Source organism: Neoarius graeffei, chromosome 27 (assembly GCF_027579695.1).
Source record: "Neoarius graeffei isolate fNeoGra1 chromosome 27, fNeoGra1.pri, whole genome shotgun sequence".
NCBI lineage: Eukaryota > Metazoa > Chordata > Actinopteri > Siluriformes > Ariidae > Neoarius > Neoarius graeffei.
Window position 1 is genome coordinate 25,928,257 of NC_083595.1, and position 15,346 is coordinate 25,943,602.

At 41.5% G+C, this 15,346-nt stretch overlaps 2 protein-coding genes across 5 annotated transcripts in view; one reads left to right on the forward strand and one right to left on the reverse strand.

Annotated features, from left to right (window-relative positions):
• LOC132874863 (uncharacterized) overlaps positions 1-13,321 on the forward strand; it is an 86,939-nt gene extending 73,618 nt beyond the window's left edge. For both annotated transcript variants that reach the window (XM_060911318.1, XM_060911323.1), the window contains one exon: positions 12,645-13,321. The gene's annotated coding sequence lies outside the window, so the exon portion shown is untranslated. The remainder of the gene's footprint in view (positions 1-12,644) is intronic.
• cep89 (centrosomal protein 89) overlaps positions 1-15,346 on the reverse strand; it is a 452,909-nt gene that overhangs the window by 47,910 nt on the left and 389,653 nt on the right. The gene's annotated exons all lie outside the window — the stretch shown is intronic.

The following is a 15,346-nucleotide window of genomic DNA, read 5'->3' on the forward strand; positions in this document are numbered from 1 at the left end:
TCCTTGGGCCAAGATGAATCCAGCGCACCCTATGACGTCATTTTCCGCCAGGATAGTTTTCCCGCCATTTTGAATTTTGTGAAAATCAATTAAAATGCTACTCCTCCCTCAATTTTTGACCAATTTTTCCCAGACTTGGTACATAACATAATTGGACCAAGCCGCACAAAAGTTATACTCAGTGTTTTGAATTTCATAAACGTTTGGCCATGGCAGCCAATCAAAAGTGGCTGCACAGACACGAAACAGGAAGTGTGCTCATATCTCGGCCGCCCTTTGGCGTATCTTAACGAAACTTGGTGGCATTATGCCCCACCCCTCCAAAAAGGCCCACAAAACATTTGGAACAAATTGGCCGCTAGGGGGCGCTATAACTAGTAAAAATGACTTTTGGCTCATGTCTCATGATGCGTTTTGGATAGAAACAAAATTCTACTATCTCTGGAATCCTTGGGTCAAGACGAATCCGTCACACCCTGTGATGTCATATTCTGCCTTGAGGATTTTCCGCCATTTTGAATTTTGTTAAAATCAATGAAATTCTATGGCAACCCATAGAACCGTCTGACGAGAGGTTGTGAAATTTGGCACACTGATTCTAGGCTGCCTCAAGGTTCTTCTCATCAAATTTCAACTCACCACCTCAAACTCTCTAACGCCACCAACAGGTCAAAGTTGGAAGTACATTTCTGCTTGTTACTTTTGAACCGTATGTCTGATCATCAAAATCTTAGTATCGCTGGAATCCTTCGGTCAAAACGAATCCAACGCGCCCTATGGCGTCATATTCTGCTTGGCCCCCACATTGCTGCTTGCAGCTATATTTATTCAACGTTCTTCCGCCTCTGCGTGTCTATGGCAACCCCTAGAACCGTCTGGCGAAAAGTTGTGAAATTTTGCACACTGATTCTTGACAAACTCAAGGTTCTTCTCAGCAAGTTTCAAGTCACCACCTTAAAAACTCTAGCGCCACCAACAGGTCAAAGTCGCAGGTACATTTCTGCTTGTAACTTTTGAACCGTTGGTCTGATTTTCAAAAACTTGGTATCCCTGGAATCCTTGGGCCAAGATGAATCCAGCGCACCCTATGACGTCATTTTCCGCCAGGATAGTTTTCCCGCCATTTTGAATTTTGTGAAAATCAATTAAAATGCTACTCCTCCCTCAATTTTTGACCAATTTTTCCCAGACTTGGTACATAACATAATTGGACCAAGCCGCACAAAAGTTATACTCAGTGTTTTGAATTTCATAAACGTTTGGCCATGGCAGCCAATCAAAAGTGGCTGCACAGACACGAAACAGGAAGTGTGCTCATATCTCGGCCGCCCTTTGGCGTATCTTAACGAAACTTGGTGGCATTATGCCCCACCCCTCCAAAAAGGCCCACAAAACATTTGGAACAAATTGGCCGCTAGGGGGCGCTATAACTAGTAAAAATGACTTTTGGCTCATGTCTCATGATGCGTTTTGGATAGAAACAAAATTCTACTATCTCTGGAATCCTTGGGTCAAGACGAATCCGTCACACCCTGTGATGTCATATTCTGCCTTGAGGATTTTCCGCCATTTTGAATTTTGTTAAAATCAATGAAATTCTATGGCAACCCATAGAACCGTCTGACGAGAGGTTGTGAAATTTGGCACACTGATTCTAGGCTGCCTCAAGGTTCTTCTCATCAAATTTCAACTCACCACCTCAAACTCTCTAACGCCACCAACAGGTCAAAGTTGGAAGTACATTTCTGCTTGTTACTTTTGAACCATACATCTGATCATCAAAATCTTAGTATCGCTGGAATCCTTCGGTCAAAATGAATCCAATGCGCCCTATGGCATCATATTCTACCTGGTAGATTTTCCGCCATTTTGAATTTTGTGAAAATCAATTAAAATGCTTCTCCTCCCTCAATTTTTGACCAATTTTCCCCAGACTTGGTAAATAGCATAATTGGACCAAGCCGCACAAAAGTTATACTCAGTGTTTTGAACTTTTAAAACTGTTTGGCCGCAGCAGCCAATGAAATGCAGCTGCGAAGATGCCAAACAGGAAGTGGGCTCATATCTCGGCAGCCCTTTGATGTTTCTTAACCAAACTTGGTGGGATTATACCCCACCCCTCCAAAAGGGCCCATACCAAATTTGGTGCACATTGGCCATTAGGGTGCGCTATAACTATACAAAATGTGTTTTGGCTCATATGCCATTGAGCTCATATCTCAGCAGTCTTTTAGCACACACACACACACACACACACACACACACACACACACCTAGTACACTTGAAGTAATTTCAGCCATCACAGTCAATTGAATTTGATGTTGAAGCTGCCAAACAGCAAATGACCTTGTATCTCAGTCAAACGATGGTATATCAACATGAAACTTCTTGTGGGTGCTCGTGACCATCTGTCTGGCCCAAATGCATTCTGCTAGCCTGACGAATAGGCTCATATACTGCTTGGCCCCCACATTGCTGCTTGCAGCTATATTTCTGTGTAAGTTAGTGGTATTACTCAGACATGTAGGGGCCTGGACCAGGGCAATCACCAGGTGTAGCCACATTGAAAAAAAATCTGCTTAGAGATTTTGCTTTGATCACGTACTTGGTAGTACAGATTTCATTGGGGACACATACTGGTTCTTGCTGTTCTGCTAAAAACATGTGGGGTCAAATTGGTAGATGCATATTCAACTTCCTTTGAGTCCCTAGGATTCTTTATCTACATAGGAATAACAGCCATGAAATGTATCAGTCAGGATTTAGACCTCATCATAGCACAGAGACAGCACTGGTTAAAATAATAAATGACCTGTTATTGGCCTCTGACCAGGGCTGTGTTTCCCTACTTGTATTGTTTGACCTTAGTGCAGCCTTTGACAGCATTGATCATACCATTCTCCTTGATAGACTAGAAAATGTTGTGGGTTTCAAGGGAACAGCTCTCTCCTGGCTCAGTTCTTATTTACAGTGGTGCTTGAAAGTTTGTGAACCCTTTAGAATTTTCTATATTTCTGCATAAATATGACCTAAAACATCATCAGATTTTCACACAAGTCCTAAAAGTAGATAAAGAGAACCCAGTTAAACAAATGAGACAAAAATATTATACTTGGTCATTTATTTATTGAGGAAAATGATCCAATATTACATATCTGTGAGTGGCAAAAGTATGTGAACCTCTAGGATTAGCAGTTAATTTGAAGGTGAAATTAGAGTCAGGTGTTTTCAATCAATGGGATGACAATCAGGTGTGAGTGGGCACCTTGTTTTATTTAAAGAACAGGGCTCTATCAAAGTCTGATCTTCACAACACATGTTTGTGGAAGTGTATCATGGCACGAACAAAGGAGATTTCTGAGGACCTCAGAAAAAGCGTTGTTGATGCTCATCAGGCTGGAAAAGGTTACAAAACCATCTCTAAAGAGTTTGGACTCCACCAATCCACAGTCAGACAGATTGTGTACAAATGGAGGAAATTCAAGACCACTGTTACCCTCGCCAGGAGTGGGTGACCAACAAAGATCACTCCAAGAGCAAGGCGTGTAATAGTCGGCAAGGTCACAAAGGACCCCAGGGTAACTTCTAAGCAACTTAAGGCCTCTCTCACATTGGCTAATGTTAATGTTAATGAGTCCACCATCAGGAGAACACTGAACAACAATGGTGTGCATGGCAGGGTTGCAAGGAGAAAGCCACCGCTCTCCAAAAAGAGCATTGCTGCTCATCTTCAGTTTGCTAAAGATCATGTGGACAAGCCAGAAGGCTATTGGAAAAATGTTTTGTGGATGGATGAGACCAAAATAGAACTTTTTGGTTTAAATGAGAAGCATTATGTTTGGAGAAAGGAAAACACTGCATTCCAGCATAAGAACCTTATCCCATCTGTGAAACATGGTGGTGGGAGTGTCATGGTTTGGGCCTGTTTTGCTGCATCTGGGCCAGGACGGCTTGCCATCATTGATGGAACAATGAATTCTGAATTATACCAGTGAATTCTAAAGGAAAATGTCAGGACATCTGTCCATGAACTGAATCTCAAGAGAATGTGGGTCATGCAGCAAGACAACGACCCTAAGCACACAAGTCGTTCTACCAAAGAATGGTTAAAGAAGAATAAAGTTAATGTTTTGGAATGGCCAAGTCAAAGTCCTGACCTTAATCCAATTGAAATGTTGTGGAAGGACCTGAAGCGAGCAGTTCATGTGAGGAAACCCACCAACATCCCAGAGTTGAAGCTGTTCTGTATGGAGGAACGGGCTAAAATTCCTCCAAGCCGGTGTGCAGGACTGATCAACAGTTGCCGCAAACGTTTAGTTGCAGTTATTGCTGCACAAGGGGGTCACACCAGACACTGAAAGCAAATGTTCACATACTTTTGCCACTCACAGATGTGTAATATTGGGTCGAGTCACGTGACTGATTCATGGCGGTGCAGACGTGAATTTACTGAGCTCCACTTACCACTCGTTACTTTAATGTTTTCTGGAGGCAAACTATGCTGAACTACGTTAAAACATCGAAATCGGCAGTACCACACACCAGTGATCCCACCAAAGACGCCGAAAGTTCCCCGCAGAAGAAAAGATTCAAGGATTCATCGACTAGCATATCAAGAGCCGAGCTGGAAAGCGCCATCTTAGCAGGAGTGAAGCAAGCGCTAGCTGAACAGAGAACGGAGCTAAACACCATTGTCACCACCGCGGTCAAAGCCGCTTTGGATGATGTTCTTCTACCGCAAATATCTGACCTAAGACTTGAATTGAAAAACACCAATGACACTTTAGCTACAACCCCAGACCAAATCGAACAGCTTGAGAAATCTGTGAAGCGCGTTCAGTCAAGATGTGATTCTACACAGGCAGCGGCTAGGCAGGACAGGGACCAGGTCGCAGCTATGAGGATGGCAATCGACGAGCTACGCAACAAACTGGCTGAAATGGAAGACAGGAGCAGGAGATCTAATCTTCATCTAGTCGGACTGAGTGAAGGTGCGGAAGGTGACAACTGCATCGCATTCTTAAAGAAAAACCTGGCCAAATGGATCCCTGCTCTCATGGGGCAAGACATTAGGATAGAACGAGCACACCGCGTATACGGCGACAAGTCCGACCGGCCTCGTACAATCATATTCAAACTGCTGGATTACAACGACAGACAAGCCATCCTTAGCGGCGCGAGAGCAATGCCTTCAGTTAAGCATGGCTCGGACACTCTCCGTTTCTTTCCAGACTTCAGTGCTGACACCACCAAGAAGCGAAAGGCTTTCACTGAATTGAGGAAGAGAATCGAGTCATTTGGGATCGAAACATTCCTCCAATACCCGGCCACCCTGAAGATCACTTACCACGGAAGACAAACACTGTGTCACTCACCAGCTGAAGCAGAGCAGTTCCTCCTCACCAACAACCTCACCTACAGACAGGCTGCCAGCGCTACACCAAGAGGAAAGAGGGGCGCAGCTGTGGATGCCCAGACCTCCGAGATGGATAAAAATGTAGAACTCCAGATGGACACGCTCGAACAACCTGCCTTCACCGCTAGCAATGCTACTGAAGTAACATCTGTCTCTCCATCTAGCTAAGTCCGTGAGCTAGCTTAGCATATGGGTATCTGCGTTGACATTGAAAGGCTCTTGATGGTAAGCGGTTTTCTTTTTCTTTCTTGCCTCTTTTTTTTTAATGATACAGTGCTTTCATTTCGCGTTGTTGGATTCATCATCCTCGCAACGACATTACGACAATGGACTTTTTTGGTTGGCTTGTAGTAAGCTACAGTAATTTGTTTTATCATTCTGATGAAAAATGCAATATTAAGCCTATTTGCTTTCCTTTTCATTTCTCAACATAATGCCCATGTAACGAGTGGGGTGGGTGTGGGATTGCGCCGCTAGGAGGAGTCACGACTCAATGTTTTCTCTTTTTTTACTGGCCAAAGGGGCTTTTCAAACAGACTCCTTGCGGCTCGTAAAACTTTTGTATATAGTTATGCGTGTTGTTGCTTTTGTTATTTGTTTAGTGTGTCTGGCAGCTGTTAACTTTTTTCTTGTCTGGCTTTGCACGATGTCCGAGGGCAATTTTGTATTACTGTTTCTCAATCCTATGACACTCTTATTTAATAGATTAAACCATGTCTAGCTTAAATATTATATCCTGGAATGTGCGCGGTCTTAACACGCCTGTGAAGAGAATGCGATGCTTAGAGTTTTTGAACAGAAAATCAGTTTCCATAGCCCTAATTCAAGAATCCCACTTGAAAGAGGCAGATGTAAATCGCTTTCAGAACAAGAATTATAAGTTGTTGGCATACTCTTGTGCTTCCAATAAGACAAAAGGTGTACTGATATTGGCTAAAAGGTCTTTGCAGGTAGCTGTAAATTTAGCAGGTGGAGATGACCTTGGTCGTTTTGTCTATGCAGTTATCACAGTACACCACACCAAATACCTACTGTCATCTATTTATGCTCCAAATGACCCCGACCAACATTTTTTTAACAATATCATAGAAACGTTACTACAATTCAGTGACCACAATACCATCATAGGGGGGGATTTTAATGCATCCATTCATTTAGGATTAGACCGCTCTTCTAATACACCCAACTCATCTGCCTCTCTGTCCTCTTCTCTCCTAAATACTTTTGTTACAGAAATGAATGTAGTCGACCCATGGCGTATTCAAAATCCCCTTGTGAAAGAATACACTTTTTATTCATCAAGACACAAATCATTTTCCAGAATTGATTATATTTTTGTCAGTACCCCCTTACTTCAGTGCTTCAATTCTATTGACATACTGCCTATCTTGATCTCTGACCACTCTCCCATTATTTGCACTATCACCCCTGTGTCCACAGCTGCCAAACCCTGTAGATGGCGCTTCAATGACTCATTGCTGTATGATAGAATGTTTCTAGATCAATTAAAAACAGGGCTTGTGGAATTCCTGGAACTTAATACAGAGCAATGCCCTAACCCCCAGATGCTGTGGGAAGTTACAAAGTGCTTCATACGTGGGTACTGTATTGCCTTTTCTTCAAAAGCTAAAAGACTTAAAAACATACGCTTTATTGACCTGGAAGAAAAAATCAAGTCTTTGGAACATGAGCAGGCCCAATCGTTCTCAGATGATGCATGTCAAAAGTTAATGTCCTTGAAACTAGAATATAACCATCTGTCAATGTCCAAAGCTGAGTTTATTATTCATAGAACTAAACAGAAATATTACTTTCATTCAGATAGAACTAGTCACCTACTTGCATTGAGGCTGAAAGACTCAGAGTCTACAGCGAATATAGATCTAATAAGAAATAAAGATAGAAAAATCAACACTGATCCCAGAGCTATTAATAACACCTTCAAAGAATTCTACTCCAAATTGTACTCTTCTGAGGTGGTCCTTGACAAAGATTCATGCAAAAAATTCTTAGAAAATCTTGACCTTCCTGTGCTCTCAGCAGAGGATCAAGAAATTCTTGAAAAACCTATAACCCTAGAGGAACTGTATAAGGCAGCCAAGTCACTTAAAAAGGGAAAATCCCCAGGCCCCGATGGCATCCCGCCAGAATTATATCTGGCCGTCTGGGATTTGGTAGGTCCTCTCATACTGGGTTCCATGAATTATGCTATAGAACATGGTACCCCTCATCGAGATCAAAACACTGCACTTATTATTTTGTTACAGAAGAAAAATAAAGATCCATTAGATTGCTCTAGTTACCGCCCCATATCTTTAATCAATAGTGATATCAAAATTCTAGCTAAAGCTTTGGTCTCCCGTATTGAGCTCATTATGGATAGTCTTATACATTATGACCAAACTGGGTTTCTTAGAGGGCGGCTAGCCTCCGACAATATGCGCCGCCTACTACACATTATCGAACACGCTCACACATATCCCAACACCTGCACAGTTTTTTCCCTAGACACACTCAAGGCTTTCGACAGACTTGAACTTGACTACTTATGGACTGTATTGCATCACCTTGGTTTTGGCCCCAAGTTTATAGGTACTATCCAGACTCTTTACAAAAATCCTACAGCCTCCATTTCAACAGGCACTAAACATTCTGCACCCTTCCCACTTCGAAGAGGATGCCGTCAAGGCTGTCCTCTATCACCTCTCCTTTTTGCTCTGTCATTGGAACCATTAGCACAGGCCCTTAGGCAAAGCCCAGTTATTTCCCCTGTTACATTGTATGGTTCACATCATCACGTATCATTGTATGCAGATGACATAATTTTGTACCTATCCAACCTAAATGTATCTATACCAAGCGTGTTAGAATTATTTAATGAATTTAGTACTATGTCAGGTTACAAAATTAATTGGGATAAATCATCTCTAATGGCCCTTAATACCATCTCACAACACATCAGCCTCCCTACCAACATTGTATTTACTAAATCATTCACTTATCTTGGAATTAAAATAACGGATTCTTTGCCAAAGATCATCCATATGAACTTCAGTGAGATGAGTCAGAAGATAAAACTTGATCTGCAGCGATGGACTAATCTTAAAATCTCAATGCAAGCTAGAATCAGTACAGTCAAAATGAATGTTCTACCAAGACTTAACTTTTTGTCTTTTATGATCCCATGCATACCGACTCCAAAATATTTTGAAGATTTGAACTCAGCAGTATCTAAATTCATCTGGAATGGCAAACAACCTAGGTTGCGTTTTTCAGTCTTGCAACACACAAAATTAGATGGGGGGCTTGCACTTCCTAATTTTAAACTTTATTTCTGGGCATTTCAAATCAGAGCTATGCGCACTTGGGCAGACCCTGAAAGTGCAGTACCATGGAGAAGTATAGAATCTGCTCTAGTGCATCCCCACAGGCTCCAAGATTTACCTTTCACAGGGGTTGGGCATCGCAAATCTTATACTAAATTGGGTAGTATTGTTTCATCAACATTAGCTGCCTGGAATAGTGCTGAAAAAGCATCGGGTCTCTCAAAGAAATTATTTACACAATCACCGCTATGGAATAACTTCAACTTCCTGTCAGATCATAAACCTTTTGTTTATCCTCTGTGGTCATCCAGGGGTGTTTGCACGTTTTCTAATTTATTTGATGCAAATGGTTTGCGCACATTCCAGGATATCCAACAAGAATATAATTTACCAGGATTCTCATTCTTCTTGTACCTCAGGTTGCATTCAGCCATGAAAGCTTATGGTGTCCCATGGAACTCAGCTTTAAATGACCACCCAATGTTTTGTTGGATTAATCCCATTAAGTGTTCAAGGGGTGCAGTCACTAGAATTTATAATTTTTTACTCACTAGCGTTCAAAAACCTATACAGATTCTATCAAAATGGGACCTGGAACTTTCTTGGTTGGGATTCAAACCGGATTGGGAAACAGTGTGGTCAAATCTTTGCCTCACTTCTAAAAATCTTAGTCATGTACTTATCCATTTTAAGACTATCCACCGTTTCTATCATACACCCTATAAACGATATCTCATGAAACATGTAACCCATCCTCACTGCAGCATCTGTAACACAGGAACTACTGGTACATTTCTACACATGTTCTGGGACTGTCCAGTTATTCAACGCTTTTGGAACTATGTCATCCGTGTGTTACGTGATCTCACAGGACTGGACTTTGACTTGGACCCTTGCTTACTTTTGCTTAATGATGATTCAATGTATGATTTTTCTCTGTGTGAAAAAAGAGTGTTGATGTCAGGGTTCACTGCTGCTAAGAAGACTATACTGCAGCAATGGATACACCCAGACACAAATCTTAGAACATTTTGGATAGCTTCTTATCACTATATAGTTTGTTTGGAAGGTACAACTGCAAAGATTAACAAGGCAAAGGAAACCACTGTAAACACTTGGATGAGCATAGCTGCTGCCCTTAACGACCTTCTATGAATACCTCTATCTCTTTGTGTTTGCTGCCAGCACAAGTTAAGTGTTCTGTATTTTTAATTTAATTTTATTTTATTTAGTGCTTTATCCTGAAAGTATCCGTCTTGGGTTTGTATGTATGTTTTAAAAAATATAATAAAAAGATGATCACAAAAAAAAGATGTGTAATATTGGATCATTTTCCTCAATAAATAAATGACCAGGGCGGCACGGTGGTGTAGTGGTTAGCGCTGTCGCCTCACAGCAAGAAGGTCCTGGGTTCGAGCCCCGGGGCCGGCGAGGGCCTTTCTGTGCGGAGTTTGCATGTTCTCCCCGTGTCCGCGTGGGTTTCCTCCGGGTGCTCCGGTTTCCCCCACAGTCCAAAGACATGCAGGTTAGGTTAACTGGTGACTCTAAATTGACCGTAGGTGTGAATGTGAGTGTGAATGGTTGTCTGTGTCTATGTGTCAGCCCTGTGATGACCTGGCGACTTGTCCAGGGTGTACCCCGCCTTTCGCCCATAGTCAGCTGGGATAGGCTCCAGCTTGCCTGCGACCCTGTAGAAGGATAAAGCGGCTAGAGATAATGAGATGAGATGATGAAATAAATGACCAAGTATAATATTTTTGTCTCATTTGTTTAACTGGGTTCTCTTTATCTACTTTTAGGACTTGTGTGAAAATCTGATGATGTTTTAGGTCATATTTATGCAGAAATATAGAAAATTCTAAAGGGTTCACAAACTTTCAAGCACCACTGTAACTGATTGTTATGAGGTTGTTGATGTAAATAGTGATTTTTTTTATGAATACTCAGATTAAGTTTGTTGTTCCACAAGGTTCTGTTTTTGGCCCACTCTGTTTCCTTTGTATATGTTACTTCTGGGTAATATTATTCATAAGCATGGTATTAGCTTCCACTGTTATGCTGATGACACACAATTGTATGTTTCTGCAAAGCCAGATGAGGCCAAGTTTACATTAGACCGTATCTGTCTCGTTTTCTTCGCGGATGCACTGTCCGTTTACATTAAAACGCCGGGAAATGGGAATCCGCCAGGGTCCACGTATTCAATCCAGATCGTGTCTGGTCCGGTGCTGTGTAAACATTGAGAATACGCGGATACGCTGTGCTGAGCTCTAGCTGGCGTCGTCATTGGACAATGTCACTGTGACATCCACCTTCCTGATTCGCTGGCGTTGGTCATGTGACGCGACTGGTGAAAAACGGCGTGGACTTCCGCCTTGTATCACCTTTCATTAAAGAGTATAAAAGTATGAAAATACTGCCCATTGTGTAGTTATGATTGTCTTTAGGCTTGCCAACCTTCCACTTGCAAGTGGTAAGTGATATGCACTGGGATCACACACACAGCGGCTCAGTCCCAAATCACTGCTCGTGCGCTTCACTCGCGCGCTCTGTGAGCTGTGCAGGGCCAGAGTGCGCACCCTCCAGAGGGCACTCGCTGTTCAGGGTGGAGTGATTTGGAGCGCAGGATGCCTGCAGAGCCGAGCGTATCCGTGTATTGGCGTTGCTGTGTGCACGCGAATCGTGTATTGGCATTGCTGTGTGCACGCTAATCGTTTTAAAAACGTTAATCTGATGATCCGCTGATACGGTCTAATGTAAACCCCACCTGAGAGACACCAGCTTAATAGAATTGAGGAATGTGTAAAGGATATTAGACACTCGATGCTTATTAACTTCCTTCTGCTTAACTTGGGCTAGGACCACATGCAGCTAGAAGTAAGTTTTCTGATTACACAGTAACTCTGGATGGCCTTTCTGTTTCTTCACGTGCAGCAGTAAAAGACCTTCGGGCGGTTATTGACTCCAGTCTCTCATTTGAAACTTATATCGATAATATTAGGAGGATAGCTTTCTTTCATCTCAGAAATATTGCTAAGATAAGAAATATAAAGTCACTACATGATGCAAAAAAAAAAAAACTAGTTCATGTTTTTGTTACCTCTAGGTTGGATTATTGCAATGCCTTACTTTCTAGATGTTCCAATAAGTGCATAAACAAGCACTAGTTAGTTCAAAATGCAGCAGCAAGAGTTATTACTAGAACTAGAAATTATGACCACATCACCCCTATTTTATCCACACTGCATTGGCTCCCAATCAAATTTCGAATTGATTATAAATTACTACTATTGACCTTTAAAGCACTTAATGGTCTTGCGCTACAGTACCTGAGTGAACTTCTGGTCCTTTATGACCCACCACGCCTACTTAGATCAAAAGGTGCAGGCTATCTGCTGGTACCTCGTATAGTGAAGGCTACATCAGGGGGCAAAGCCTTTTCTTAGAAAGCTCTACAGTTATGGAATAGCTTTCCAAGTAGCATTTGGGACTCAGACACGGTCTCGGTGTTTAAGTCCAGTCTGAAAACATGTTTTTAGTCAAGCCTTTTGTTAATAGCTTTTTATTAGGTAAAGGAGTAGATTTGGAGGGTCCTCAAGCATAGTGTTTTGGTAAACTGGGATGTCTGAATACTGTCACCCCTCATTCTCACACGTTCATTCAGGTTTGTTGATGGTGGAGTGGCTGGCTGCTTTATATCCCAGGGCTACCTCATGTCTGTGTTACCTTCTGGCTCTCCCTTTCAGTTGTGATGTAATAGTTAGTTTTGACAGAGTTCCTGCTTGCACCCAACGCAAAATGTATACTATTCTTAACCATTAGGTGACACAGGCATACCTAACAACCTGTTTTTCTCTCTCTCGCTCTCTGCCCCCCTCTCTGTCTGTCACTCTCTGTCAAGTTACGTGTCAATCCTGAAACATCAGTGATGCTGGCCTCTCCTGCTCTTCAGACCTGCCTGATCCATCTTGATGCTCTACTTCTGACTGGAGTCTCATCACATCGCTCCTGTGGAGGATGGCCCCATATGGACAGTCGAAAGATGCACTTAGAAGATGACTCTGGACACTTACAGTTTTATTGTGATGGCTGAGGACTACAATTGCCACGATAACTTTAGGATTGCATTTGGCATGAACAGTCTTGCACTCAAGTCTCCATCAGTGAACAGTTGATAACTTCAACAAAACAGACTTCATATTAAAACTATAATGAATTTCCTGGTTACACATTTGTACTTTGACTATATAGGACACACTTATAGGAGCAAGTTATTTATATTCATGCTAACTGTTATCACCCAAATGAGGATGGGTTCCCTTTTGAGTCTGGCTCCTCTCAAGGTACACATCCTCATGTCATCTGAGGGTTTTTTTCCTTGCCACCATTGCCACAGGCTTGCTCATCAGGGATTAATAATTTTTTTAGGGATAAATTCGCTCACATGTTTAAAGTCTTTATTTTTCTGTAAAGCCACTTTGCAACAATGTCTGTTGTTAACCCCTTCGGACACAAAGAAAAATGCTATGGAACTTCATGTGTTCAATTGGACACATTATGTCCAAAAAGGTTAAAAGTACTACACAAATAAACTGACTTGGCTTTAAGAAGCTGCTATTAGACAACTGTCAAAAGGAGTCAATTCCGGGATTAATACACATCACTGCTGTACCACTTTTAAGGCATACAAGACTTTAAAGTCTAAAACATATATTCATCTTCCACTTTCATAGAAACACCTACACTTATGTGCAAAATAATAGCAGTGTGTTTAAAACAACTGAGAAAAAGCTCAGTTTTCATTTAGCATTTATTTCCATATACATAAAGGCACTGGGAGCACTGCACATTCAATTCCAAATGAAAACATGAACAAAATATCAATTTTAAACTGAAAATGAAGAAAAAAGAGTAGGCTGTTCAAAAAAATAGCAGTGTCTGCATTTTCATTTACAAACATGAATATTTACAGTATAAACTGAAATTTGTTTACAGATTTAGCTTTTCTGTTAATCACTGAACTAATATTTAGTTGTATAACCTTTATTTCTGATAACTGCTTTACATCTGTGTGGCATGGAGTCAACTAACATCTGACACCTGCAAAGAGATATTCCAGCCCAAGCTGACTGGACTACATTCCACAGTTCTTCTGCATTCTTGGGTTTTGCATCAAAAACAGCATTTTTGATGTCACTCCACAAATTCTCAATCAGACTGTGGTCTGGAGATTGGGCTTACTGGAGATTACACTTCATAACATCAATCTTGTTGGTCTGGAACCAGGATGTTGCCCGCTTGCTGGTGTGTTTGGGGTCGTTGCCCTGCTGAAACACCCATTTCAAGGGCATTTCTTCTTCAGCATAAGGCAACATGACCTCTTCCAGTATTTTGATATATTCAAACTGGTCCATGGTGCCTGGTATGCGATAAATGGGCCTGACTCCAAAGCATAAGAAACATCCCCAAACTATTATGCTTGCACCTCCATGTTTTACAGTCTTCACAGTGTACTGTGGCTTGAATTCAGTGTTTATGGGTCGTCTCACAAACTGTCTGTGGCCTTTAGACCCAATAAGAACAATCATGCTCTCATCTGTCCATAGAATGTTGCGCCACTTCTCTTTAGGCCAGTCAGTGTGTTCTTTGACAAACTGTAACCTTTTCAACATGTCTTTTTTTCAGCAATGGTACTTTACGAGGGTTTCTTGCAAATAGTTTGGCTTCACATAGGCATCTTCTGATTGTTGCAGTACTCACAGGTAACTGAAGATCTTCTTTGATTTCCCTGGAGCTGATCATTGGATGCTTCTTTGCCATTCTTGTTATTCTATGATCTACACGGATGGTAGTATTTCTTTTCCTACCACGTGTTTCGGGTTTTGTTTGCCATTTTAAAGCATTTGACATCATTTTAGCTGAGCAGCCAATTATTTTCTGTACTTCTTTATATGTTTTCCCCTCTCCAATCAACTTCTTGATCAAAGTTCTTTCTCCTTCAGTACAATGTCTGGAACAATCCATTTCACTCACTGAGCAAGGGCTAAAACCAGCAGGTACAACATTTACTGCCCTCCTTCTTTAAATAAGGGCCATAATTGACACCTGTTTCTTCACAGAATGAATAACCTCACTAACTGAACTCCACACTGCTATTAATTTGAACATGCTGCTATTAATTTGAACATGCCCCTTTCATTAAATGAGCCAATTACACCCAATTAGCAGACTGCGTGTCATGACTGTTGATTCTGTTGGTGGCCCATTACTCAGCTACACCTATTTTTTCCCATGTTGTATTATCTTTTCTGCCAAAATCAGTAATTAAACACATTAGTGATGTTAGACTGCTATTATTTTGCACATAACTGTATATACATGCTCATTCATGCAATTATCCAATCGTATGCCAGCAACACAATATAACATCATGCAGTACCAGCACCAGTCAAAAGTTAGGACACACCTTCTAATTCAGTGGTTTTTATTTATTTTTCTTAATTAAAGCCTAGGTCACAACCGGACGTACGATTTTTTGGCCATGCGATTTTTGTCGTTTCCCAAATTGCTGCGTTTTTTTTTTGTTCGTGGAGAAAGACGCAC